The 26,115-nt window shown below is 43.9% G+C and overlaps 1 protein-coding gene across 3 annotated transcripts in view; it reads left to right on the top strand.

Annotated features, from left to right (window-relative positions):
- Nucleotides 1–26,115, top strand: part of DISP1 (dispatched RND transporter family member 1) — a 499,375-nt gene that overhangs the window by 139,078 nt on the left and 334,182 nt on the right. For all 3 annotated transcript variants that reach the window (XM_069233843.1, XM_069233844.1, XM_069233842.1), the window contains exon 3: nucleotides 8,304–8,394. The gene's annotated coding sequence lies outside the window, so the exon portion shown is untranslated. The remainder of the gene's footprint in view (nucleotides 1–8,303; nucleotides 8,395–26,115) is intronic.

The following is a 26,115-nucleotide window of genomic DNA, read 5'->3' as shown; positions in this document are numbered from 1 at the left end:
GATGAGACTTATGCTTGCGACCCTAGCTCTAACCCCATGCATAAAGAGGTAAAAACAAAGCATGAACATTTGAAGTAAAAAGTGGAGAAAAATAGATACCCATTTAGTGACAATTTTTTACAAAATTATCTGGCTCGACTCGCCCTGTTAATTTGTTAGCTTACCCTCCTCTAGTAAGCACCTGTGATAATGCATGGCCAATCAAGACATGCTACCTTTCAAATTTGAACACTGTTCCATTCAGAGCTGAGTGCATCATCGTAGGCTGTTGCGGAGCAGCTAGTATCAAAATACTGTGCATTACCTGTGACCAATGTCAGACCGCTAGAGCCCAAGGTCTTTAGTGTTACTAACTACAATAGTATTTTATTATTCGCCTAGCTAGAACTGGAAAAAATGGCAATAGAGCAGTAGTCATACACAAAAGCTCAATAAAATGCAAACAAGAACGATTCTTTACTTATCAAAGTGTATCAGTTGGAAAAAAATGAATCACCCTACTAAATTCAACCTACCCTACTAAAATCAGTCACCTGGTAACAACTCAACTTTCATAGAGCACTAGATGTGGGACCTCTGGAACTTCTGCCCCACAAACTGGTCATCTTAGGAGGCCAGGGCCAGAACAGAGGTCCAGCACATTTCTTCATGAAACTCCACCTTTGAAGAAGAAATAAGTACTGAAGCTGTTCTTCTCGGGAAGTGCACTCCGAGCTTGGAACGCCAATCCAGCACGTGTTGTGAAACCATCATCTTATGAAACATTTAAAAGGAAACCTAAAAACACCTTACTTCAGCACCTATGAATGTGATGTGTCTCAGGGTTGGATAATTGTGCTTGTATGCCATTGCCTCTTTTTTTAATGGTCTACCTCAAAATGTTGGCATTTTTAATATACCTTCTGCTGGCACCCCAATTGTATTTACTGTCATTGGTTTTGTGAAACTGTACCAGTGTAAGGCACCCTGCCTGTCGCCCCTGGGTCTTAGCCGCTGTAAAATTACCAACTGATAAATAAAATGGCGGCCACAGAAATGCAATGAAGCGCACTGATAAGCTGCCCTTACTGACACGTTTAATATCAGCCAGGCGTGGTTCAGCCGTCCGATGCCACCGCGGGAACTGTGTGTGTTATGGAGGTGTTAGCGCACCTGGTCCTTAGTAAGTAAACATACAAGGGGATGCGTATAGGCCGATGAACCTTTTGGATCGCATGGAATATCCCAATTATGTAGTGATCAATGGCATCAATAATCAGCAAAACCAACCAATAACATTTCAATGAAAACAACTAAAACTATATATTCATGAATAACCACAACTCGGTAAAGCGTTTAACAATTTTTATTTCCCTATTGGTTACAATACTAAGGCAACGAGTTAGATCAAACTTTATTCAATCAGTTCAGTATTAGTTGCTTAATGAAACATCAATACCATAATCTAATCAAGACTTAAGAAAACATATGCTCAAATGCTTCAACATAAGCCAATAAATGAATACACTGCATCAAAAACGGAGTTCTGCAAATAGTTTCAGTCATTTGTCACAGTCAACGTCACCCCTAAGAAGCCTCCCTAACCAAGATTAGCATTAGCATGTTAGACTTCATGCAAAACAATTTAGGAAAAACATGAATTTTGAAAACCTCTTTCTACAAGGAAACTATAAAAACAGCGCAGTTGGTACCTAGAAGAAAAGTCACATTTTCATAGCTACATATCCACAGAATGGATCAGCAACAAAGGCAGTCTTCGTCTTTAGGTCATCAAAAGATCAGCATAGCATCAGGCTCTCAAGAGTATGAGCCCAACGACAGAATCTCGAACAGCGTCTCCTGATGTCACCAATTCTCCCCTCACATCTGAAGTTTTAGCCCCTTGTCATGACTTTTTATTAGGGTCTCCCAGTCCCTCCCCCTAATTTCCAATTGGTCAGTCAGTCAGCAGATATGACTTTAACCTATAATGTTAATTTACCAAAGCCATACATTTTTATATCAGTCCTTTCACAAGACGCAGATTTGTCCACCATACGATGTCTTCATCATCCGGCTCTTCAGGTATCGAAAATGTTGCATGTTCCTCTTCAGTCAGTTCTTCCATTGTTCAAATCCTGGGAAAGTACATCTAGCCTACTCTACACATAATTGTATCAAATTGTCTTCATCATCTCCTGTCCGCCGGTACATTGCAGAAAATTCTAGCTAAGCAACTTTAACATCGGGTAGTTCAGGGTCAGACCATGCATTTGCTTCTCTACAGCACGTTAGTATTTCAGCCCTTCTTGTGAGGCCTGGGAAAAAGGTTAGGCCTTATCCTCGTTTAAGTTAACTCTACAAATCAATATAAAACATAGGTTATGCATTTCGATATGGCATATCACTACATTATTCTTATACATTTTCATTATTTCACACAATTTCAGTTATATTAGTATAATCTCGTATAAGTGGCTGGCATGCCCCGTGGGCACATTTTCAAACGTGCACATTATTTTCTCTACAATTAAATTCTCTATGAACTTTTCATTAATCAAACACATAAGCATTCTTTAATAATTTTCTAATTAGCATATTTGCTCGAGCAGAGGCCTCTAGAGGCTTTGCAGGTCCTGTATTAAAGGCGAGTGGAGCCTGCCCGAGCTTACATTGATCATGGAAATAGAATCTGCGAAATAAGTGTGCCCCAGAATGGTGGATGAATGTAAAACTAACAGCATACCTTGAGCCAGGTTTTCCTAAGGGGCCCTTTCTATCTCCCAATTGGCGTCCCCTCCTCCTATCACCTCGGTCGATTTTACAGCCAGGGAAAGTATCTCAGCGTCACTATTACGGGTGGTTACGCTGACGTGCGTCTACGTGCTGGAAAGCCAGGGCTCTCACATGGTAGATAACTTTACTGAGAGCTGCATGGGTCATGAGGGCAATTTGAGGGAAAGCAGTAGGGGCGCTCGAGACCTTTAACCCCAAAGGTTAAATGTGTGAAATCCACAGCAGCCATTAAACAAATATTCCTTGAAGGTTTTGTAAAAACAGGAAATGTCTCTTTTTCCTTAAACAACTTTATTCAGCCTTAATTGGTACGCCCCCTCCCTATGTAAGACACTGCACGAATTGATGGGGGTGGGAGGGGTGTGTGTTTGGGGGTGGGGGTGTTGAAAACCTGGTACACTCTTGGCAGCCGGGTTCTGCAAATTACACAGCTTTAGCAGTGCCACATCATCATGCAGGTTTTTTCATAATTACATTTCAATGTGAGCATGTCTTGTTTTTCCTACACCTGCTTTGATTCCCCCCTGCTCTTTTCATCACTTCTAAACCTGCTGTAGTAAAGAAAAAATAAAATCGAATTGGTGATTTGCGTCAGATACTTAAATGATATTTTAGCGTTTAAAATGCTGCAGTTAAAATCATTCCTGTTCATTTTTGACTTTGGGACTTGGAATGCTATGAGTGCTGTCTTGGCCTGTTTGGAAAGGACGGCTGAGCTACCAAGCTAGTACAGTACTCACCTGACTTATGTGACCATTGAATGCCCGGTTCCCATGGCTACAGAAAGCCTTCATACCCTGCCAAACTTCTGAACAAGATTGTTTCTAATCCTAAATTGTCACTCCAGTGCCTTTCATAACCTTGTTTCGAAAGATGCATTATGAAGAGCTCTTTTGTTGCTTAGTATAGACATTGGAACCAGGGAACCAGTCGTGTGGCACCACTTTTTTAACAGGTATAGTATGTCTTTCAGCTTAAAAAAAGAAAGAACATAGTTTGAACTTTTCTGAAGGATTGCTCATACGTGTATTGACGAAAGCAGATCACGCATGAGACGTGGGTAACATATGGTGCCCAGATTTACTTGTGTATTAACAGCTGATTTTAAGAATAATTGCAGACAGCATACCCTAGGGCAGCACACCAAGTAACACGTACCTTTTAATCTAGACTTGTCCATTTGATCTAGGCATTGCACTTCCCTTGAAAACAAACCAGGCGGCAGTTTTCTAGTCTTAACCACACAAGCATATTCATTAGTAAATCGGCTATGGCATTTACTGCCATGTGGTAAAATTTTAAGGAAGAAACTTTTTGGACCAGATGTAGACCCCACGCCATTACATAATTAATTCGCCAGATTTTCCCACACTAGGTGTGGGGTGATTGATATTCTGAGGTCGTGCGTAGTACTTTGTGTTTGCTTGAAAGCTGTAGCCTTACCTGATGTTGGGACAAAAATGCCCACTGCATGTTATACAGACATGTTTGCGTGTCCTGAGTACCCGACTGCATGTATCTGGTATCTTTTTTAAACAAAAATTGTATTTCATCCTTGGTGTGGCACTAATCTAGTATGTGCACTGTGGCCCATGCCTGTCTCTTGATATGAGTGAGTTCCTGGACCTGTCGTGACCATGAGGGGTCCACCAGGTGCACTGTCATTGACAGACAGTGGACTACTGCCCCTTTCATGGGTTTAGCACATAGAGCAGTAGTGCTTGCATACCATGTTTTGTGGATCCGTAGCTGTGGCCTGACCTTTTTATATGTGTAGAGGCCTACTTATGTAAAGTTCCACTTTTGTGCACTGACCTGACTCATAGCGCTGACATCAAAGTGAATTACGTGCATCTTTTGGTGCATAGCCTGTGTGGTACATGCATGATATGTGCCAGAGAACCAGAGTAAAGGAAGCCATTGGGATCCATTTTGAATACCCCTGACCTGGCCTTTTACACAAGAAGGAGTTGAGTTTGTTTTCCAGACTGTGGAAGTGGGTGCTATGGCAAGCTCTTGATTCTTGGGGACAGGAAATGCTGACCAAGATGGGCCATTAGACCTTCCAGCACTGTTGCATGTGTATTAAAGGGGCACAAAGCACATACTGAAAGTGGTCCCTGTTCAGTGCATCAGCCCTCTGGATTGCCATCTTAAGTATTTAAGTTACTGACTACTCATTATTGTTCCTGATGAAGCGCCACCTGATCCGTATATGGACTCTCTTGGTGCGAAACATGTTGACCTGTTATGATGGTTGAAGATAGTTTTCTCCTCCCATCTTTGTTCTGCTGTTAGAGTGGCTGAGCATTACCTCTTTTTCACTCCCTAGCATTTTTTAACCTTGACCAAGACCTTTCGCTTATCAATAAATTGTAGGTTTTTGGGAGGGTTCTTGGGACAATTTTATCCCTTTTTCTCTCTCCTGCCCTTTCCTGATATGTGGGGTTGAATTCATCCCTTCATTCTTCAAACTACGGCACAGACTATCAGTAAAGATCTCCGGCAAAGTGCCCCCTTGCGTTGGGCTCGTTAGACATTGCAGTGCCAGTCTGACGCTGAGCAATCCCTATGATGAAGCATGACATCCATTGGATGTGTGAGGGTATTTGCTTCCAGCTATAGGAGTGCCTAGTGGAATCCATTATCTTCTGTGGAACAGTGTACTCTCGTTTAGAATTATCACTAGGGAGGTTGTACACTGGACCATTAATCTCCCTGTCCTTTTATTTGATTATAACAGTTTTGAGAGGTGCCTACCTTTTAGTGACAGGGGTGCTTGGTGTCACTGCTTGATCTGATCTTTTAGTTGAAAGGAAAATATGGCAATTGTTCTTATGCATGATTTCTCTGTATCCGTTTTTTTTAATGAAAACCCTTAATAGGTAGTTTCTAAGGGGTTAATTTACAGCTTATTGGATGCTTAATGCATACAATGTACTTGTTCATGTGTGTCCCTCCTCGTTTTATTAAGTGTAGATAGTCACAAAATGATACTGATCACCTGTTAAAAGTAATCTTTCTGCATTCCAGAATGTGCGCAGGACCCTGACTGCCCTCACCAAAAAAAAAAAGCAACTACCTCCTCCCATTTGTGCTGCTGCCAGAGAAAACCAATATAAATAATCTAGTTATCTAGAAACTTTAATAGCTTTGCAGTGTCATCTGTGTGCCTCTGAAAGTTCAAGCTCAGGCATCTCGATAAATAAAAACAATGAACGCAGCTTTGTGGAGGGCAAGCACTTTTTAGTGGAAACACACAACGTCGGTCCTATCAAAACTTGTACTACTGGCTTCCAGCCTGTGGTCAGAGCCAAAGCCCCTCGTCCCTCTGGCTCTGCTCACATAATTGTCGGTCAACAGTTGTTCTGTCAAGGCAGACCGTGGAAAATTGTTCCTTACAAATCCTCCTGAAATGTACGTTTATAAGGAAATGGGTTGCTCCTAACCCAAAGGATAAAAAGGGCAAAGGTAGACAGAAAACACTTTACATGCCGTGCATGTGTACATTGGTATAACCTCCCAGCAGACATACAAGGAATTAAACATCACGTGATTTCCCCAATACTGTTAACACTCTTCTTTGTGATAAGCTGATTAGTCAAGTTGGTTAGACAGTATTAGAAGGGTGGCACACAGCAATAACTAAGCAAAGACTTTTAGATGAAAATGAGAAGATTAAGAAGCAAAGTTATGTGCCAGTTTAAGAATGGGCTTCTTAGAATAAGTGTGAAACTGAAAGTCATACAAATGTAAATCATGCTAGGAGTGAAAGTGGATTTTAAGCCATGCTTGACAGAGACTTTAACTTCAGGGTTATGCAGCATGTGAATAGAGACTAATCTCAAACCATCCCTGGCACCCCTCGCATCTCAGGCGATACAAGAGAATCTTGTGGTCAAAGGGGCAGAAGGCAACAAAGATCCTACATAGACAACATAACTATCTCTTATTGGTTAGTACCTGTAGCAGCGCATGCTGCAGTCAGTGATGCTGTGTCTCTACCTCGGTAAAGCCGAAAATGGACTAATAGTCCCTATAAATTGCATTCTGTTCAAAGTAGACTTTGAATTGCCTGTCAGCTTCTCTTTCAGTAATAAGCTTGAAAGGAATGTTGCTTATTGATTTACAGTTAACAGGCTGGGTAAGATGGAAAGAACATTCTTTAAGTACTGGTGTAATCCAAGATTTTTTTAGGAGTTGTGGAATACTGACCTCTCAATAGAAGAGCTCCTCACCAACGTTGGAAACATAGGACTAAGGAAACCAACAGTCCCCTAACACCTAAATTTTGACACAGATTTTTGGTTTAGGAGCTGTTAGCACGAGGCATTTCCTCTAAGGAATCCTTTACAAAATTAGACTCGGCTGTGGTATCGCCAAGTCACCTTTAGAGAGGAATATGTGGAAGATTTTGATGGCCGACAGTATTATAGCAATTTATCAAAGACAAATTAGGTCATGTTCACATAGTCTTGTGTGACCACCAAGAAGTACGGGGTCTGTCCTCAAATTCAACATCTGGCCTTGCTCAGATCTAAATCTGCCTTTCAAATGTCCTGTGGTATTTGGACTATCACCATGCTTAACGACAACATTCAAATATGCTGGAATAATCTTTAACAAAATATCTTTTGGTCCAGCAATAAATGCAGTTCTCAATGCTCTAATATACATGCCTTTGCTTTGTCCTTAGTTCTCACCTAATTGAATTAAAGATAGTGCTAATCCTAATACAAAAATGGCTTCTCGGGTTTAAAACGCTCTCAAATCCAGACATTTCAGAGGATACAATAACAAGCAGTGAGAATTTGGCTTGATCTTTAGAAATTTGATCCAATCTCACCTTCCTTGAAGAATTATCACTCACGCCCTGCATAATACAGGGTCAAATTCAAGGTACTGTATATCATGCACAACATCCTGCATAGAGATTGGTCTACTTACTTTCAAAATGTGGTCACAGCTTATCGGTCCACAAGGAGTCTCATTCAGCACATGCCAGAACCGACTGAAACATGGAGGAAAATCTATAAACCCTCACTTACAGAACTGCGACGACCCCGACCTTAAGTAACCAGGAAAATAATTTCCAGTTCAAGAAGGACTACTTAAAACCTTCCTTTTCAGAGATGCCCTAAACTTACCTCCTGGCTCCCAGGCACAACCTAATAAAGACTGAACCGAGATCCTCCAAATTCTCTACCTTCGCCATTCACTTCATCATCTTTAATGATCACGTGGTCTCATTGTATTTTGTCTTCTTCCTGTCCATGGAGTGCCTCCTTCTGTTCCCTTGCCTCCTTCCATAGTGCTCTGAAGTGGCCATTAGGTGGCTTGCAACCACTTTATAAAACTCCAAAGTAAAAGTAGTAAATGCATATACCATTTCATATCAGTGCACAGCACAGTACTTTAATTTCGAACATAATACAAAACATTAAAATATTGATGCTTTGCTGGAGTAAGGTGAGCAGAGTCAAAATAGATGTTACATTTTTATTCTTGTTTCTTTCTTTCTTCAACAGGTTTCCATTGTCTATATAATGTGGAGTTTCCTCTCAGTGTTCATTTGGCATACGGACCGCTAATTTGGAATTGAATGAAAATAATTTGGAGGTAATCAGCGAGTTTTTTTTGTATTGTTTTTCAAAATGTACATATTACGATTGAAATCTGAAGCTAGATGACCTTACTCATTGTGTGCCTCTTTTGAGTTTTTATTCTCACATCTAAAGACTGCAGATACCATATTCTCCATGTTTCAGCTACCACTACTGCTAATACATAATTACTGTTCAATAATGGCATGGGAAGCGCACCCACGAAGGCCTGTGAAGCAACAAACACGTTAAACAACATGTTGGTAAAACATTTACAATAGCTGGAAGCTGGAATAAACCATCTATGGCACTGTATGGCTGATATGTTGTTTTGCTTTTGTAGCGCCTCACCCACCATTGTTCTACCATAGCAGCACATTATCTCCAAAGGTGCCCATCCATGCTGTTTTTGAGAGGCTATCCATTGATGTCCAGAAGCCACCATTTGATCGTGTCTTTTTTGTGGTTGAGTGTAATTAGCAGAGTGTGTGTTTTTGAGTTCTTAAGTGGTTTCTTTGTTCTAGTGTGAAAGTAAAGGTCATGGTGCTGTTTTGTGGGCACTGATGGGGTCTGCCCAAGGTCTTTTGGGGTTTATTTGCCTTAATTTGGCATAGATTAGCCATTGCTTCGGCTGAACCTAGTATTTTCTATATATGGATTGCAATCCACGTCTTTGTAGTCCGTGTTGTTCTTATGATGTTGGGATGCTAATTTTAACCGCATGTTTCTATACGACATGCTGGCATTTGCTTTACAGCAGTTAATTTTATTGTGTTTTGCCAACAATATGGTTTTATGCATAAAGGTGATTAGGTTCTGTCTGAGTTATGACAATTTTTAGGTGAGATTTGAATAATAGTTTGTGGTGGTGGTGTTGGGCTTATCTGAAAAAGTTCAAATAAGTTATTGGCAACATGTAGTGAATGTCAATAATGAACTAATTGATACTGTGTGTGGTGAGTTTGCTTTAAGTTGTATGTCCATCCAGCAATAGCTATGACATTTCTTATGATCTACAAATATGACAGCCAACGTTTCGTCCACATGAACTTTTACTTTGCTCTTTTATCTGTTTTCCACATGAAAGTAAAAAAAAAAAAACGAGATGTAACTCAATTACATTGGAGTCCCTAATTTCAGTGCCTATATGTTTACGAATAGGCTTGGCTAGTTGTCAGGAGCTGTGAGTAGATGCTGATAGTATCCCCCTTATATTCAGTTTCTTCAGGAGTAGTGGGCAAGTCTTAGAATAAAATTCTAGTGCTCGTTGTCGACATGGTCCTTTAGTTTTGTTAAAGTGTAATTATATCCACAGTAGATCCCAGTGCATGTCAAGCCTACGTCCACGCTTTCTGTTGGTAAAAGCAGTCGCAGCTAAATATTAATGTCATTAGTTTAGTGGTGCAAAGTATCAAACAGTGAAGATTCTCAAAATGATCCACAGTTAAACAAAGTTCTTTTTTTTTTTTGTAAAGCAAACAAAAGCATATTACGAGCCAAACCAGTCGAATGGACTGCCACTAAAGCTTTGCATTAAGTGAGACCACAAAGAAAGCATTGATACCTTCTGGCCCAGTGCATTTTTTGGTAGTCTGTTTGTTCTGATTCCGAGGAGCTTGTGGCCAGAACCCAAGAAGTATCTTCCGCGGTCGTCTATGTTTTCCTTCACATTTAGAGAAAGATTTCCAGATCGTTGCTCCAATCAAGAACATCAAAGTGTTTTTCAGTTCTGTTCCTCTTGAAAATTGAGATTTCCCTGCTGTGGCTCTCCAGTGTTTTCAACGATCACTACACACTGACTTATCTCAAGTGCCAAAGCCACCGTTTCAAAATACCCTGAATAAGGGTTCAGGAGTCCTGGAACCTTGAAGCTCGTTTTGCCTTTCCTGCAGTATGATGCTACTGCCTCTCAGTGATATTTAACTATCTTTTGTTTGAGAACTATCTCCGTGGCCTTAGAACAGAAGAGCTCAACGTTATGAGAATTGGGTGTAAGCAAGCCTGAAAGTAGCATTCTAGAAGAGCACGGTGCCACTTTTTTTTTTTTTTTCTTGTAATGGCGTTTCGAATAATAGGAGACAGCCGGATAGTAGGTCTCATTTGGAGCAGAATGCACAATGCTTATTCTGCAACATCTCTTGTTAATCTCACTCATGATCGGAGACAGCAGCATGCACGGTGAGCAGGTGAAGTCCATTGGCAGATAAAACAGATTGTTCTGGAGGATTGGTCTTATTAATATGTGTGCCACAAAGTGCTAAACATCCGTCTTCATTTTCAGTCCTGCTGGCCTCAACTCCCCATCTCTGCTCTGGAGGCAGGCAGTGTTGAAATCGATGTAAGGGGGGGTTTGTTGTCTGCAACAAAGGCCGCAATGATGCTGGACTCCAAAAAACACTTTATTGTAACTATGTACAGGATAGCTGTAAGCTGAAATGAGATGGTCTCAGATTTCCAGACACGAACATGCTGCCCAAGCAACCCTGCTTTTCATCTTCAGACCCTCGTTGCTCTAGATCACATGCAGTGGATATGGATGGGTGCGCAATGCACTACTTGCACATCTCTCAGCATCACACTTCACCCTCCGCAATCTACACTACTAGTTCCCTTCGTCTACTGTGTGGCAGTAATGAATCTCTGAGGGACTTGGCTCTGACAAGAGGGGCACATTGGTTGTGACGAAGCTACAGAGCCACTTCTGCAAGAGATTCTAGAATGCATCGACACACCGGGCGAGGAGTCTGGATCCCAGGTAAAAAAGGGATCCAAGGTGTCCGTTACGGATAAGGAAGCTGCATGATTAAATATGTTTCTGGAAAAATGTTTCTTAAGGCAGCTCTTCCTTAGGGAAGTCATTCTTATCAGTGCCCTAGTCATGCTTTTCTGATGATGCAGCACACACGTCAGTTGAGAGGTCAGAACTACAAACTGGTCAGGGGCATGGTCCTACCATTTCTCCACACTGTAAGCATGAACCCCTTCACATCAAGTATTCTGTAAGGGTAAGGATTAATTGAAGTGACATCCCTGTGTGAGCCCTTGGATTTGGTTAGCTGCAAGTCCTGTAGACAGAGGAGAAGACTTTGCTATCCTACTTTGATCTGCATATGCCCTCAAACAAATCTTTTCATTCTCATGAATACTCAATATTTCCTCCTGACCAGGATCGCAACAGGTTGAGCTTGTGGATTGTGTCAATTAGATCAGCACATGAGCTGGGGACTTTACTGTTGTGCCTGAAGTTGTAGCCCAGTAATTCCTCATATCTGACAGAGTGCTTCAGAACCGGGAGTTCTTTGACGCCTTGGCAATATGTGTGGTGTAAGATTTATAACATCAGCACCCATGCTGGATACAGGCAAAACTGCAGGAAATCTGGAACATTGTCCATTAGCATGAGGAGATCCTGTCCTGAAGCAGTGGGTCCATAAAACTTGCCAGTAACACAGTCCCTCTTTTCCTTCACTAGACACATCTTCTGAAGAGGCTCAGGTGGCCTGTCCTTTCCAAGACTGACCAACACGCCAGTCGTCGAACATTTTCTCCACCATACATTTTCATGCAGTATCATCTTAGGAGCTACAGTGCTTCTGTTTAATTAAACTCAAACTGTTCCAGAGAAAAACCCAATATGTGTCATCTTGATTGCTTGTTATCGAGATGATCAAACCTATACCTCCAATGCTGAACCCCTTCACCATGAACATTAAGAAACAATTTGAGTTCCTTGAGGGCACAGTGCTTATGAGTTTCCTAATGTGTTTCAAGTATCTCAGTGGCTGGTTCTTGTTGAGTTCATTGATGGCTGTGATGAAAGTAGGCTCGGTTCTAGTGACATGTACAGTTTCACTACTACTCATGGCACCAGGCCTTGTATGCTTGACAGTGCATCTCGTGTTTTGTTTCTGCACATGTGTTTTTTTTTAGTGGCACATTCTATAGCAGAAAAAGTGAGAAGTAGTCAGTCGGATTGTGTTATTTTCTGGGTTTGTGAATTATTCTGAAGCAATAAGTAATATGTTGGCAGCCAGTAAACTCTACCTCTCTATTCTGGACAGCATCTTTGCTTTGAGTTTTCAAAATATGGCGATGTGGGCCCACTGGTTTCTGACTACAGTAAATTTCTTTCTTTCTTTCTTTTCATGCACACATCCACACAACTGCTCGATACTCCTTTTCCACTTACAAGTAAGCAAACATAGGTTTGACTAGGTTTCAGTTGACCTATGCTGGAGCTTCAAATGTGTGATCTTTTTTGGTAAGGATGGCACCAAGCTCTAGTGGGCTGGCTTTCGCTGCAGTTTCTGTGTGTTAAGTAGAGATGGGTAAAGCCATTTTGCTGTCATTTGAAATTTGGGCTGGAATAACTTAAAGATTGACATAATTATTTCAACTCTTTTTCCGTTCTTGGTGAGTGACGAACTGACAGATGCATTGTTTTGGATATCCCTTGCACAATATGTGGCCATGCCAAAGAATGAGGGAGGTGCTGACAGGTTTTGTGGAGTTGGTACTGTTGTATTAGCATCTACTTTACCATGCTTAAGCCTCCTGCTCTGCGGGTAAAAGATATGTCCATAAAGGTTCAGAGCCCATCTGTCAAAACTCACTCTTGACATTTTTTAATGTGATGTTGGTGTCACCAAGAACAGACTTTCACAAGTGCCTTGTCATGTTCCTGCATAGATTTCCCAGTGACCAAAATGTTGGTCCTATATTTTACATATTGAACATTACAATGTACAATTTTCCCTAGTTCATGCAAATCATCTGCCGCAGACAATATGCCAAATGTTGCAAATGTGATCAAGTATTTTGCCGACCTTTCCATCACTCGTTGTTGATAAACCTATATTCATATCTCACTTTAAAAATATTTGAGCACAATTTATTGTAAGGATCATGTTCATGATTCTTGGCACCAAATGTCTTATCCTTTGAATGGCTTGATTGGGTTGTGATCATGCAGGTGTGAATAAGGCTGTTCAGCTACGTTTTTGAAACCCGAACAATCTGGGAGATCCAAGGTGATGACTGACAACAGGGTGAATTATATTTTGCTGGACACCTCTTCGATTCGCAACCTCTGATTACTTTGGTATGTTGAATAGAGTTCAGCTGAAATGTGATGCCAGAAACTTCATTTCTTAATCAATATGAACACATATTCGATGCTTGTTAATCTTCATTAGCCCTAGAACAGCTTTGGAAACACACCTACTAAGTCTCTGTTTTCCGATGTCTTGACTCCCGCCTATGGAGCAACTGCAACATCCCAAGCTTAACTGCTGGGTAAAAACTCAACAGATATCTGATGCCTGCAGAAGCTTCCACCACACCAATGTCAGTCAACTTAGCACCTTTTATGATGAAGAGTAACTTTTGGGCATTTCCTGCAGGGTAGGTGCATTTTTTAACCACACACATGAATCTTGACACCAGCTGCTTTTGAACAAAATGCTCCTGTGTAGCGCAGCAAATTCAGCATCTGTCATGACATTAATGGCACTATAAATGGGATCCTGGTGTCATTGTGGTTAATATTCAACACTTTTTCTGTAACCTCATGAATTTTTTTGAGGGTTGTGCAAGCGATCAGCACTGCAGAATCACGCTCTGGTTTTCTTTTATTTGCCTTCTCCTGAAACATATGTCGTGACGTGCAGGCACTGCCTCTGAAAGTCCCATGAGAAGAATGAGTGTTCGTTGTACTTCCGAGTTTGCACAGTTTTCTGAAATTCTTCTTCTTATCACATGCATTGAAGTCACTTGTGTATTAAGGGCATTCATCCCCAAGCAAGAGGCAAAATCCATGGTGGCTACTCTCCTTCACCTCTGATTGCTTGAGGCAAACAGTATACTCCCTTAATGCAACATATTTTGAGATGCGCCCCATTCAGAGTATTTGCTGTGTCCCGTGAATTTTGTTTGAATGTCAGCTGATTTCATTGCTTGTGCCATGACCACGTTATCCGGCAGGTGACTGGTTCCTGCAACAGTTTGTTACAGATTATTGATGACTCACAGCCTGTTTGATTTCAGAGCTTAATTCGAATTGTGGTTGTCAAGTTCACAGTCATAGACACCAGCCTTTCGTCAGACTACACATGTAGTACACATTCTACTGAGCCTCAAAGTATCTATGTCAGAGCCAAGATTGCAGATGTGTTGTGTGTTGGATCCTGCACCAATGCAGCAGGAGACCTCTTAGGCACTTGTTATCCTTGATACCCAGTAATGGGGATGCCAAAAGGCCTATTCCACTGGCTCATTGAGGATTCAAGCCCCTTCAAAACAAGGTGACCAGACCAGCCCTATGACATTGAGCAGAATGGAGGGACTGGGTGTGCCCCATGCATACCGCTTATGCTTATTGACTTATGATCCATTGTAGGTCTGGAACCTCTAACAAATCAGTCAGCTTAATTTTTTACATACACAACCTTGGCACTTGTGCAAATGGCACTCACTATGCATCTGAAAAACTGGTCCGCTGAGTATAGACACCCTCCTCATTGTGAATATATTATCTGGGGGAAAGGTAACACTGATGTTGGACCTGGCCTTTTTGTTAGAGTTATCCCCAAACGTTTTGCCTTCTTCCTCCTATTTTGTTCTGAGCTGCTTTAGATGGCTTTAGGACTCTGGACACCTTACCACTGCTAACCAGTGCTAAAGTACATATCCTCCCTGTCTAAATTGTATTGTGGATTGGTGATTAATTTATCCATGATTGGCATATTTTATTTACTAGTAAGTCGCTAGTATAGCGTACCAGGTGTGCCTAGGGCCTGTAAAACAAAGGCTACTAATGGGCCTGTAGCACGGATTGTCCCACCTACATGAGTAGCCCTATAAACATGTCTCAGGCCTGCCATTGCAGTGCCTGTCTGTGCAGTTTTAAACTGCCATGTCGATCTGGTACGTGCAACCACTTGCCATGCCCGAACCTTCCCTTTTATTACATGTAAGTCAACCCTAGATTAGGCCCAAGGCAGCTTGCATGCAGTGTATTTAAACAGTAGGACATGTACTGGTGCATTTTACACGTCTTGATAGTGAAATGCTACTAATTTTGTTTTTCAGTATTGCAAGGCCTTTCTCTCCCATAGGGTAACATGAGGATTGCCGTGAACTATATTTTTAAGTGTGAATTCCCATTGGGAGCAGGTAGAGATTTGGAGTTTGGTGTCTCAAAACTCACAATTTAAAAATACATCTTTTGGTGAAGTTGTTTTTTTAACTGTAAGTTTGAAAATGTCACTTTTAGAAAGTGGGCATTTTCTTCCTTACCCATTCTGTGCCTCAGCCTGTTTGCTGAATACATGTCAGGGTGACAGTTGGGCTCTTTGAGCATTCAGTGTAGACAGTCACACAAAGGTAGCTACAGTGTGCCCTGCATATCCTGATAGCCCATCACCAGACTGATTGGTCTTCCTGAGCTAGAGTTGTGGGAGGAGCTGACACTAGGGCTGTGCCTGCCCTGTGACCCCTAGAGTGTGACTGGGAACAGGGTAGGGAAAGGCAAGGACGTATGCACTACAAAGACATATTTTAAAGTTTGCCTTCTTCAAAAACAAAAATGGGTATAAGTACTAGACCTCTGACACCACATAGTTAAAATCAGTCAATCAATCAGCATTCATAAAGTGCGACTTATCACCCGGGGGGGGCTCAAGGAGCTAGCTGGGGGACGCGGTCAGTCGAAGAGCCAGGTCTTGAGGTCCTTCCTGAACTGAGCCAGTGAGGGGGACTGCCTGAGGTGGAGTAGCATTGTTTTCCAGACCTGTGCGGCGAGGCAGGAGAAGGATCTTCCTCCGGCTGTGTTCTTCCTGATCCTGGGGATGGTGGTGAGGGCCAGTTGAGCAGAGCGGAGTTGCTTGGAGGGTGTGTAGGAGGACAGACGGTGGTTGAGGTTGGCAGGTCTGTTGTGGTGAAGGGCATGCGTGTGTCAGGAGCTTGAAAGTGATGCGTTTGTTGATGGGGAGCCAGTGTAGGTCTCTCAGGTGGGGGGAGATCTGGCTGTGGTGGGGGATGTCCAGAATCAGTCTGGCCACGGCTTTCTGTATTCTCTGAAGTCTAGTTTGGAGTTTCTTATTGATTCCGGCATATGGAGCATTGCTGTAGTCAAGTTTACTGCTGACGAGTGCGTGGGTAACTGTCCTTCCTGCATCGATGGGTATCCGCTTGAAGATCTTCTGGAGTAGGTGGAGAGTGTGGAAGCATGCGGATGAGCCGGTTTTGACTTGGCGGGTCATGGAGATTGACCAGTCGAGGTTGATGTCAAAGTTGGGTTTGTGGTCAGTAGGAGAGGGGGCAGTTCTGAGGGTGCTAGGCCACCAGGTTTCATCCCATGTAGTAGTGCCTAGGCCCAGGATGAGTATCTCCGTCTTGTCCGAATTGAGCTTGAGGCAGCTAACTCTCATCCATTCAGCGATTGCCTTCATTTCATTGTGAAAGTTCTCTATTGCTGTTGATGGTTTGTCGGTGAGGGAGAGAATGAGCTGTGTCATCGGCGTATGAGACAATGTTGAGCCCGTGGTGTCTGGCTATTTTGGCGAGCGGTGTCATGTAAAGGTTGAAGTGGGCTCCAGGAAGATCCCTGGGGCACTCGGCATCTGGTTTCTGTCGGCATCGAGGTGAATAGTGGGAGTCTGACTTTCTGGGTTGGGCCGGTGAGGAAGCATCGGATCTACTCCAGGGCTTTGCCGTGGATGCCGGCGTCGTGTAGTCGGGTGCATACAGTGGTGTGGGAGATGGTGCTGAATGCGGTGGAGAGGCCGAGAAGGATGCGGACTGCTGTCTCAACCTGGTCCAGTAGAGTGCGGATGTCATCTGTGGCTGTTAGGAGTGCAGTTTCGGTGCTGTGATTGCTCCTGAATCCAGACTTGGGAGGGGTCGAGGATGTGGTTGGTCTCCATGAAGTCGGTGAATTGAGTGTTGATCGCTTTCTCAATTACCTTGGCTGGAAAAGGGAGCAGTGAGATAGGCCTGTCGTTTTTCAGATCTATTGGGTCTGCGGAGCGCTTCTTCAGTAGGGGATTTATGTCCGCATATTTTCAGGTGTCTAGTAAGGTGGCAGTTGATGGAGCAGCATAGTTCAGGTGCAATGTTGGTGCCGGCTCGATTAAAAATGTGGTGGGGGCATGGGCCTGAGGATGCCCTAGAGTGGATGTAGTTCATAAGCTTCAGGGTATCTTCTGGGGTGAGGAGGGTCCAGTGCTTCATGATTGGTTGGTGGCTGGAGTCTGTGGTGGTTATTTGCTTGTGAATCCCTTGTGGATGTCTTGTATCTTACAGTGGAAGAAGGTGGGGAGGTTATTGTAGGGTTCCTCGAAGGGCAAGATATCGGTGGAGTCCATGCCAGGTTTTGTGAATTCCTTGACTATGGTGAAGAGTTCCTTGCTGCTGTGTGCGTTGGTGTTGATTTTCTCCTGAATGGCTGATTTTCTAGCTGCTCTGATGAACCGGTGGTGTGCTGTGACAGCTTCCTTGAAGGCTTTGTGGTCTGTTGGGCTTTTACTGCTTCTCCACTTTCTCTTGAGGAGTCTGCATGCGCTCTAGGATTCTTAGAGGTCGGAGGAGAAGAAGTTGGGTTTCTTGTTGTGTTGATTGCAGGCGGGTTTCCTTAGTGGGGCTAGGGTGTTGGCACAGTCAGAGGTCCATCGGTGGAGGTTGTGGGCCGAGGCATTGGTGTCTGTGGTGTAAGGTGGTGGGGAGTGCCTGAGAGCGGTGGTGAGCTGGGCTTCCAAGACTTTGGTCCAGTTCCTGCGAAGGGGGCGGTGTGCCAGGTGCCATTCGACTGTCTTGGTTAAGGTGAAGTGGACGCAGTGGTGATCGGTCCAGTGGATTTTGGAGGTGTGTGAGAAGGTGATGTGGTTTCCGGCGGAGAAGACTGGGTCGAGGGTATGTCCTGCTGAGTGCGTAGGGCAGTTGGCCAATTGCTTGAGTCCGAGGGCGGCGAGGTTGTCAATAAGGGTTGAGTTGTTTGGGTTGCTGTCGTTGTCGGAGTAGAAGTTGAGGTTGCCGAGGAGTATGTAGTCCAATAAGTCGAGGGCATGGGGAATGATGAAATCGGCCAGGGCTTTGCAGAAGGGTGGACTGGTTCCGAGGGGGGGATTGTCTGTAGATGAGGGTGCCGCAGAGGGTGGTGTTTGGAATTGTCTGGATCTGAAAGTGCAGATGTTCAGCAATGGATGTCTGGGCATCGATGCTGGTTGTGAGGCGAAGTGAGTTTCTGTGTATGATGGCGACACCTGCTGGTCGGTTGACATGGTCTTGATGTATGATTTTGTAGCCGTCTGGGATGTCAGTGGCGATGTCCGGTGCTGAGGAGGTGGTGATCCAGGTCGGCATGAAGAAGGCGACGTGGGGGCAGTGGAGTCGAGGAGGTCCCAAACGTCTATTGCGTGTTTGATGAAGGAGCAGGTGTTGAGTAGTATACAACTTAATAAAGTACATTGTTCCAAAGAAATAACCACAGGTCAGGAAGGCACTACTAAAAGTAGAAGTCAGAGCCCTCACACACCCAGTAGGTGTTGTGCTTCATCATACTGCCTGCTCTTTGTCGGACTGGCGTTGCAGTGTCTGACGGCCCTCTCTAGGGGGCTCTTTGCCAGAGACCTTTTTGGTACGTGCCGTAGTTAGACGCAGGAGTAGACTCAGACCTATGAGGAAAAGTGAAGAGCTAGAGAAAGTGCATTCAAATTGTCTCTAGACCCTGCCATCAATAAGTTTATTATTAATAAGGGAGCTAGGTCAAGGTTAAAAACAAAGGGAGTGAACAAGGAAATAATGTTCCTCCACTTTACCAAGAAGAAAAAGAAGTAGGGAAAGGAAAGTTCATCCTATAACCATAGTTAGTGGTCGACATGTTTCACGCCTATATTGTCCCTACAGATCAATTGGTGTTTCTTCAGGACCAAAAACAAATACAAAAGGGAATACTCCTAGGCTTCACTTAGTGAACTAGAGTGAGTGTAAGGTGTATGAAAAAATAAATAATAAATGTAGAACTTACATGAGGTGATAATAAAAACCTAAATAGGATTAGACCCCCCTATATTAAGGAACGGGCCCCTTGGGACAATGCAAGCCGAGGAACTACCGTAGCTAGATTCTGTATGTAGTCCTAACGCCGCGACCTATCCGTCAGCCGCAAACCTGGAAAGTAGTATACATCTGAGGTGTCTGTGTGGCCCTGTGGAGGGAAGGTTTAGTGTGCGTGGACAAGTGAAGGTGCAGTTGCGGCAGGAGAACGGGCCAAGAGTGTCCTTGGGTGAGGCGCTATGGCAGGTGGCGGAGCCTCCGGAGTTCAGGGCGTGCAGGGTGCTTGCGTCATACCAATGGATGGTGCGGGAACTAGGGTCCGGGGTGCGGCCTTGGTGCAAACAGATTTACCTTTGGCACGGCTGCCACTAAGAAGGGGAGGGAGGTGGGAGAGGTCGCTCAGCTGGGAAACACGGCACTGGGAGGGTGTGGGGAAGCAGTGGAGCACGGGAATCGCAGAGAGCGGCAAGAAGGGGGAAAAACTATGCAATGAGTGAAAAGAGGCACAAAAAAGAAAAAAAAGGAAAAAGAAAGGCAAAAAGTGAAAAAGCGAAAATAGAGGAAAAAGAGAGACAAAAAAGAGACAGAAGGCCACCACTGGCCACCAAGGATGGGGTGCAGGCGAGTGCCTACGGGCGGAGGAGGTCCTTGAACACCTCTGATTCAGGCAGGCTCAGAGGATGAAGGGCAGCAGCAGCAACAGGTGGTCCTGCGCAGGGGGAGCGGTTCTCACGCTGACCAGGGGTTATGCTTCTGGACTGAGTAAATTCTGCCTGGAAGAAGAGCTGGATTCTGTAGGAGGGATTGACACTTTGCCTTTGCTTTGTTTTACTAGCCTGCAGCGTGCTGCTTCTGTCCTGGGAGTGAAACGACTGGACTTGGCTTACTGCATCCTGCTTTCAAAGGTTCTCCAAGGGCTTGGACTGAGCTTGCCTCCTTTTGAGAATTCAGGGACATCAAAGACTTCATCTGCCAGTGCCTGGGCTCTTCTGCTGAGAGTCCTAACTTGCCAAGTGGTGCCAACTCCAGTCCCTGGGCCCTTGGAAGTACAAGCTGGTGATCTGAAGGAGAATTTCCACGCATCAATGTGCCACACCTGTAGAATCGGCGCAGCGTCTGTCTCCTGGCTGAAGAATTGACGCAGTGCTTGTCTCGTGGCTGCAGAATCAATGCTGCACCTGTTTCACTGCATTTCTGTCAGCACAGTACGTCTAGATTTACAACACATCGTCCCTGGGCGCCAATTTTTCATCAACCCTGAACTACAATAAGGAACCAAGGCTCCGTGTCTGGAAATAGACGCATCGCCTTTGCATGCGAGGAAAGAATTGACACATCACCTCCCCTGCCAGTAAGGAACCGGCACATCATCTCACCTGCAAGGAAGGAATCGACGCATTACCTCCCCTGTGCAGTAAGGAACAGACTCATTGCTTTTCCAGCACTTCACCCTGCCCTGTGGCTCGCGTTGTCTTTGTTTTTGACGCACCCCAGGCTCTGTGGACAATGGATAGTGCTTTGAACAATGAACATCTATCTACAGGTAGCCATTGAAGTGTTTGCAGGACTGGTGTCCCTTTCTGTGAAGTGGAAGTGGAGGAAGAGTCTTGTGGCAACGTTTTGGATTCATTGAATTTTGCAGGTTATGAAGGGCGACGTGGGTGCCAAGGTATCAGCGACTGCCACAGTTGATCTTGGAGATCACAATTTTGATAATAGCAGTAATGTTGGCTATCCAAGGTAACTGAAGATGTGTCAGTGTTTTAACTGTGCCAAAGGTGCTTCTTGCGATCTCACTGAAATGTGGCACCAGAGTCAAATCAGAGCCCATGGTTCCTCCTAGATTTCTGACTTCTCTTGAAATACCTTGCAGGGCATCAAGTTCCTTGGCCCTTACTGAGGCTGCTGTTTGTACCATTGTCTGCAGGTCATTATCTCTGTAGTTGCAGTGTAGAGCTTTCAGCAGTTAGTTGTCTTCGATGCATATAAGGCCTTAACTTGTGAGGTATTTTCTGCCATCCATTTTTGGAGTGTTTTGTGTACCATCTTCACAGTTGTAAAATGTAAGGCTGAATAATCTGATCGAGCCTGGGAAGGGTTAGATAATTGTTCGGTATGAGAGGAGAGATAATTGACCCTTGAGAGATGCCACAGTGTTGGACATGAGGGGCAGATGGGAAAGGTGACATTGAAACATAGCTTTGTCTGACATTTATATATCAGGCAATTCATTTTAGGGTGTCTTTGAATATTCTGTGATGACAAAATCTTTAACCATCATTTGGTGGTGAAAAATGTCAGATGCATACTGCAGATAATTCATGAAGTAGTAAGGCACTGAGTCTTAAGTCATCCTATGTAGAGCTGAGGGCTGACTTTGCCTCTGCCTTGTCTCAGTCCAGATTGTTGATTCAATATGAAGTTATTCTCCTTAGTAACGGAGGACGCAACTGCACTTTCAGATAGTTTATCCAGCCTTGAAGTTGGCCTGTAGTTTGCTGAACCAGAAGGGTCTATATTAATCTTCTTAAAGAGTACGCTGTTGTAAAACGTTTTAGATCTTGGGTATAAAAGAATCCTAATTTCAAGGACTTGTTAGGTAAGTTTCTAGCTACTTCCCCTGCACCGGTTGCACGACGGATATCTTTGAAAAGTTTTTGGGAAGATATGTGTCTGAAGGTGATCACAATATCCTGCTTGCTTTGATAATCTAATTAATATCATACAAATTGGTGTACATTGTTATGGCGGTGCAGTCATGCTTAAGAGAAATGTTACTTTTGTTTTCCCTCAGGTAGTTTTCTACATTTTCACTTTTTGAAATAATTTCCATAGAGATTTTGTCGCAGAAGTCTTGTAAAAGTAGGTCTCTGCGTTTTGCACTCGGATTGCAGAATTTTGCTAGAATCTTGTGGAGTTCCTTTGGTGAGTGCAAAGCTTAAATTATGCATGTGGAATAGTGTTGTCTTTTTATGGGTCTAATAGTTGCTTTGCATGTCCGTGTAGTGTTGCAGTATAAGTGTCATTTTCATCTCTTGTTTTTCTCCACTTGCATTAATGGATGTTAGTTTGCATTTTAATTTTTCTAATCTTATGATAAATCCTTGTGGTTTGGGGGTTAATTCTAGTAGTGACCTTTATTGGTATCTGGTCGGTTAAATCCAGTTTTAGAGGGTGGATACACCCTAAAGTCATTTGTTGATTTCTGTTTTTTTTCGCGGTGGGGCTTAAGTGTTGGAGGTCCAGTTTTTTTCCAGTTTCTGTATGCGGGTTTGTTGTTTATGGTAGTTGCTGTCTTAGAGGTGTCATAGGTTGGTATGTTGATCTTGAAGTTAATTATGTTTTGGTCTCTCCAGATGACTGGGAAGTTGTTAATCACCGAGGCATCTCCTGGGGCAGCAAATATAACGCCCAGTGTGTGAATGGGCCTAAAAGATTTGTTGGACATTGACGTTCTCAGCCTTGGGTGTGACGGTTGCTTGCAGTGCTGTCTCTCAGAGAGCTCTTGGTCGAGCTTCCAAAATAAAGCTGGCAATGTTTAACAAGATTTGCAGACCTGAGGCTCAGGGAGTCTGTTTTAAATTGTACATGGGTAATGAACGCGTGCTTCACACCATATAAGTAAATGTTAGCAAAAGCCCTTAACTTAATACATTCCTTTAAATCGCATTTTCTGTGGTCCCGTGCCATGAAAACAACAGGGCGCACTGCTGGATGGAAGAGCCGGAAATAACCTTGTGGTGAGACGCGGTTTTCGAGAAGGAGCTCCCTTTGATCAGCTGCTATTGTAAAACGAATTCAGCACCTGGGGCAGCGCGTAATTTTGGGACGTTATGAAAGCCGTCGCGCTTAACTATTTACAGACTTTGCCCTCAGCGGTTCGTCAGCCGGGTGCATGCCAAGACCCTTTCAGAAGGAAAGAAACAGAAATGTTTGTCCCTTCGCTTGTCAAAACATGTTTGAAGAGCAAGACGCGCCTTTAAAACGCCGCTCCCGCTCTTCTCGCTGGGAGACGTGCCGAGGAAATGTTATTTATCCGCAGTGCGCGTCTTCTGCCGCTCGCCCGGGCTGCACCGGTGCGGTGCTCCGCACAAAACGTGTGCCCCAGTTATAGCAAAGCGCAGTTTGTCGCACATCATTTGAGGAAGATGAAAAGAAGCGAGGGCTGGAGGGTCCTCGCTGGCTCTCTTGCACCCCTGCCTTTCTTCAAGTAATGGAACATCCTGCGTTGAACTGGAATGTTTTCATTTGTCCGGTATAAGTCCACCCTGGGACAGTAGCTCCCCGGGGGCCCTATACTGCAATAAATGATCCAATTGTCATCTTGTGTGGAGACCTCTCCGGCTTCTTTCTCTGGCGCCATCTGAAACAGATGCTCTGGAGCACGGAAGCCTCTTCCATGCCTCATAATTTCCAGCAGTGCCGCTTTGCTCCATCATCGCGCATCAGATCTGAGGCCTCTCAGACTGTCCGGTCCTCTCCTGGTCGCTCAGTGTCAGATGGGTGGCAGAGTAACAGTGGGGTCTCGTTGCAGGACCTCTGGGCGTCTGCTTCAAAGCGCTACTTGCTTGAGTTGACACGTTATTGCTGTTAGGCCTTTTCCTCTGGTTTGGCAGATTTATAAAATATAATCTTGGTGCCTTCCACTCGAGCGGACCCTTCCATGTTCTCCGTTTCATTAGTCAACCCCATTGTGCCCCATGGACAGGCTTATCTTGAAGCTGTTTACTGGGCGGCATACAGAGCGCGAACCACAGAACACCCACACTTACTCCACCCCCTCTTTCCATGGAGCATCTGTGGTGAATTCAGAAAGGAAGAGCAGTGCCTGTCACCCTTATTTCCTACCCAAAGTTGCTGCGTCTTTCCATGTCGATCACTTTCTTGATTTACAGGGTGTTTCTGCCCAAACCAGTCTCTCGCTGAAAGGGCTTTGCACCATTTATATAAGCCATTATGTACTGTGTAGATTGCTCTCGTACCGACAGGAAAACCAAGCAAACTATTATTTGGATTGCCAAGGTATGGCTGAGCAAAGGCACCAATGTACAAAGCAAGCCTAGCTGGGTGTATTGCCTGGTGCATTTATTTACGGTATGCCAAAAACAAAGGTACATTCCACAGTACTCTGTGAGCACATTCCGCACACAAAAAAGAGGAGCCAACTTTCCTAGGAAGAATGCCATCAGCAGACATATGTAAAGCTGCTACTTGTTCTTCCTTCACAACTTTACCAAGCATTCTTCTGTAATTTTCCCAGAGGTCTTCTGCCTCCTCTTGCAAGCCACCACTTTTGAGGTCAGAGTAATGCTTTTCATTCTATGCACAGCATGGTTTCCATAGCCCATGTTTCTTAGCTGTAGCAATCAGTTTGCAGCATGACTTGTGGTGGATTTACATGCATCCTACCAAACAAACACTCCTGCCATCCTGACAGAACATAGACCCAACCTCATACACATCCAAGTAACTACTACACTCTCACTTTACAGAACTCACTCTCCATTTCATTCTTACCAACAAATGATCTGCTGTACTCCATACATCCAGACATTGCATATCTTATCCCATGTAACAACCTTGACGCTCTACCCCATCTCATCCCGGGTTACCTCTTGCCACAGGCTACGGCATCCACTTTGAAGACCACAGAAGTAAACAGGCCTCGCCGTCATCCATACGTCCTTCTGGCCCTGAAGCACAGACAAGCAAGTTGCATCTAATTCCGTGAAGCTCTTAAAGTGCCACTTACCACTCTCTGCAGCACAGTCTGCCAACTACCACATCAGTTACACGCCTCCTGGAACGAATAAGTACTTCATGGATGAATTCCTGGTTCTCGATCTGACACTCTCATATCACCCTCGGTGACTTCAATCTCACAGACAACTCAAGCATAAAAAAAAGCAACACACCCTCCTCAACACATTCAGTGCAGTATGTCACCCAACCAACATGTTCAATAGGCCACATCCGCAACCTCTGTTTTTCAACATTGACAACCATCCAGTGAAACCCACTCATACCACTAGACAAGATCAGAAACATCCCCATTATCCTGTTTAAGGTTGAACCAAAACAGAGAAGTCAACTCTAAAGAGAACTACAAACCTTCAGATCTTCGAAAGACTTCTCCATCGACAACCTAAACTTTGAACTCTTCTCTCGCCCTGCCACCTCTGTACCTGATGTTAAAACCCTTCTGTCCTACTCCATTACATTTCTGGAAAATGATGGGCTATTTACCCTCCAACTAAAACTCCCAAATGCAAAGCATTCAGGTACTCCAAAAACCTTTCTGATAAATATTTTATTCGAAGGCAGTAAGGAAAATGGAGGAAAATCAGAACCTCAAAGACCTCAGCTACCAACACATCTCCACATAACTTGAAGACAGTTCATCCTATCAGCCCAATCCGAGGACTACACCAATACATTGTTTAGCTGCCAACAGAAAAAAAAATGTTCAAGGCACTGAAGGACTGCATCACCCCACGTCTGACTGTCCTATGCTGTTCTCCACTAACCAGTGCAATGCCATCAACATCCTCTTCGTTCATACCTCGGTCTCTTGCCAACCTCACTGGCCTAAGCTTCCATCTCTGAATATATATTTCCCCTTGTCCTTCATCAAAGCCTTTTCAGAAGAAACTTTTACCCCCCGTTCACCATCATTAATGCCTCT

The sequence above is a fragment of the Pleurodeles waltl genome, chromosome 5 (assembly GCF_031143425.1).
Source record: "Pleurodeles waltl isolate 20211129_DDA chromosome 5, aPleWal1.hap1.20221129, whole genome shotgun sequence".
NCBI classification, from domain to species: Eukaryota; Metazoa; Chordata; class Amphibia; order Caudata; family Salamandridae; genus Pleurodeles; species Pleurodeles waltl.
Note: the sequence above shows the minus strand (reverse complement) of the source record. Positions and strands in the feature narration are given on the sequence as shown.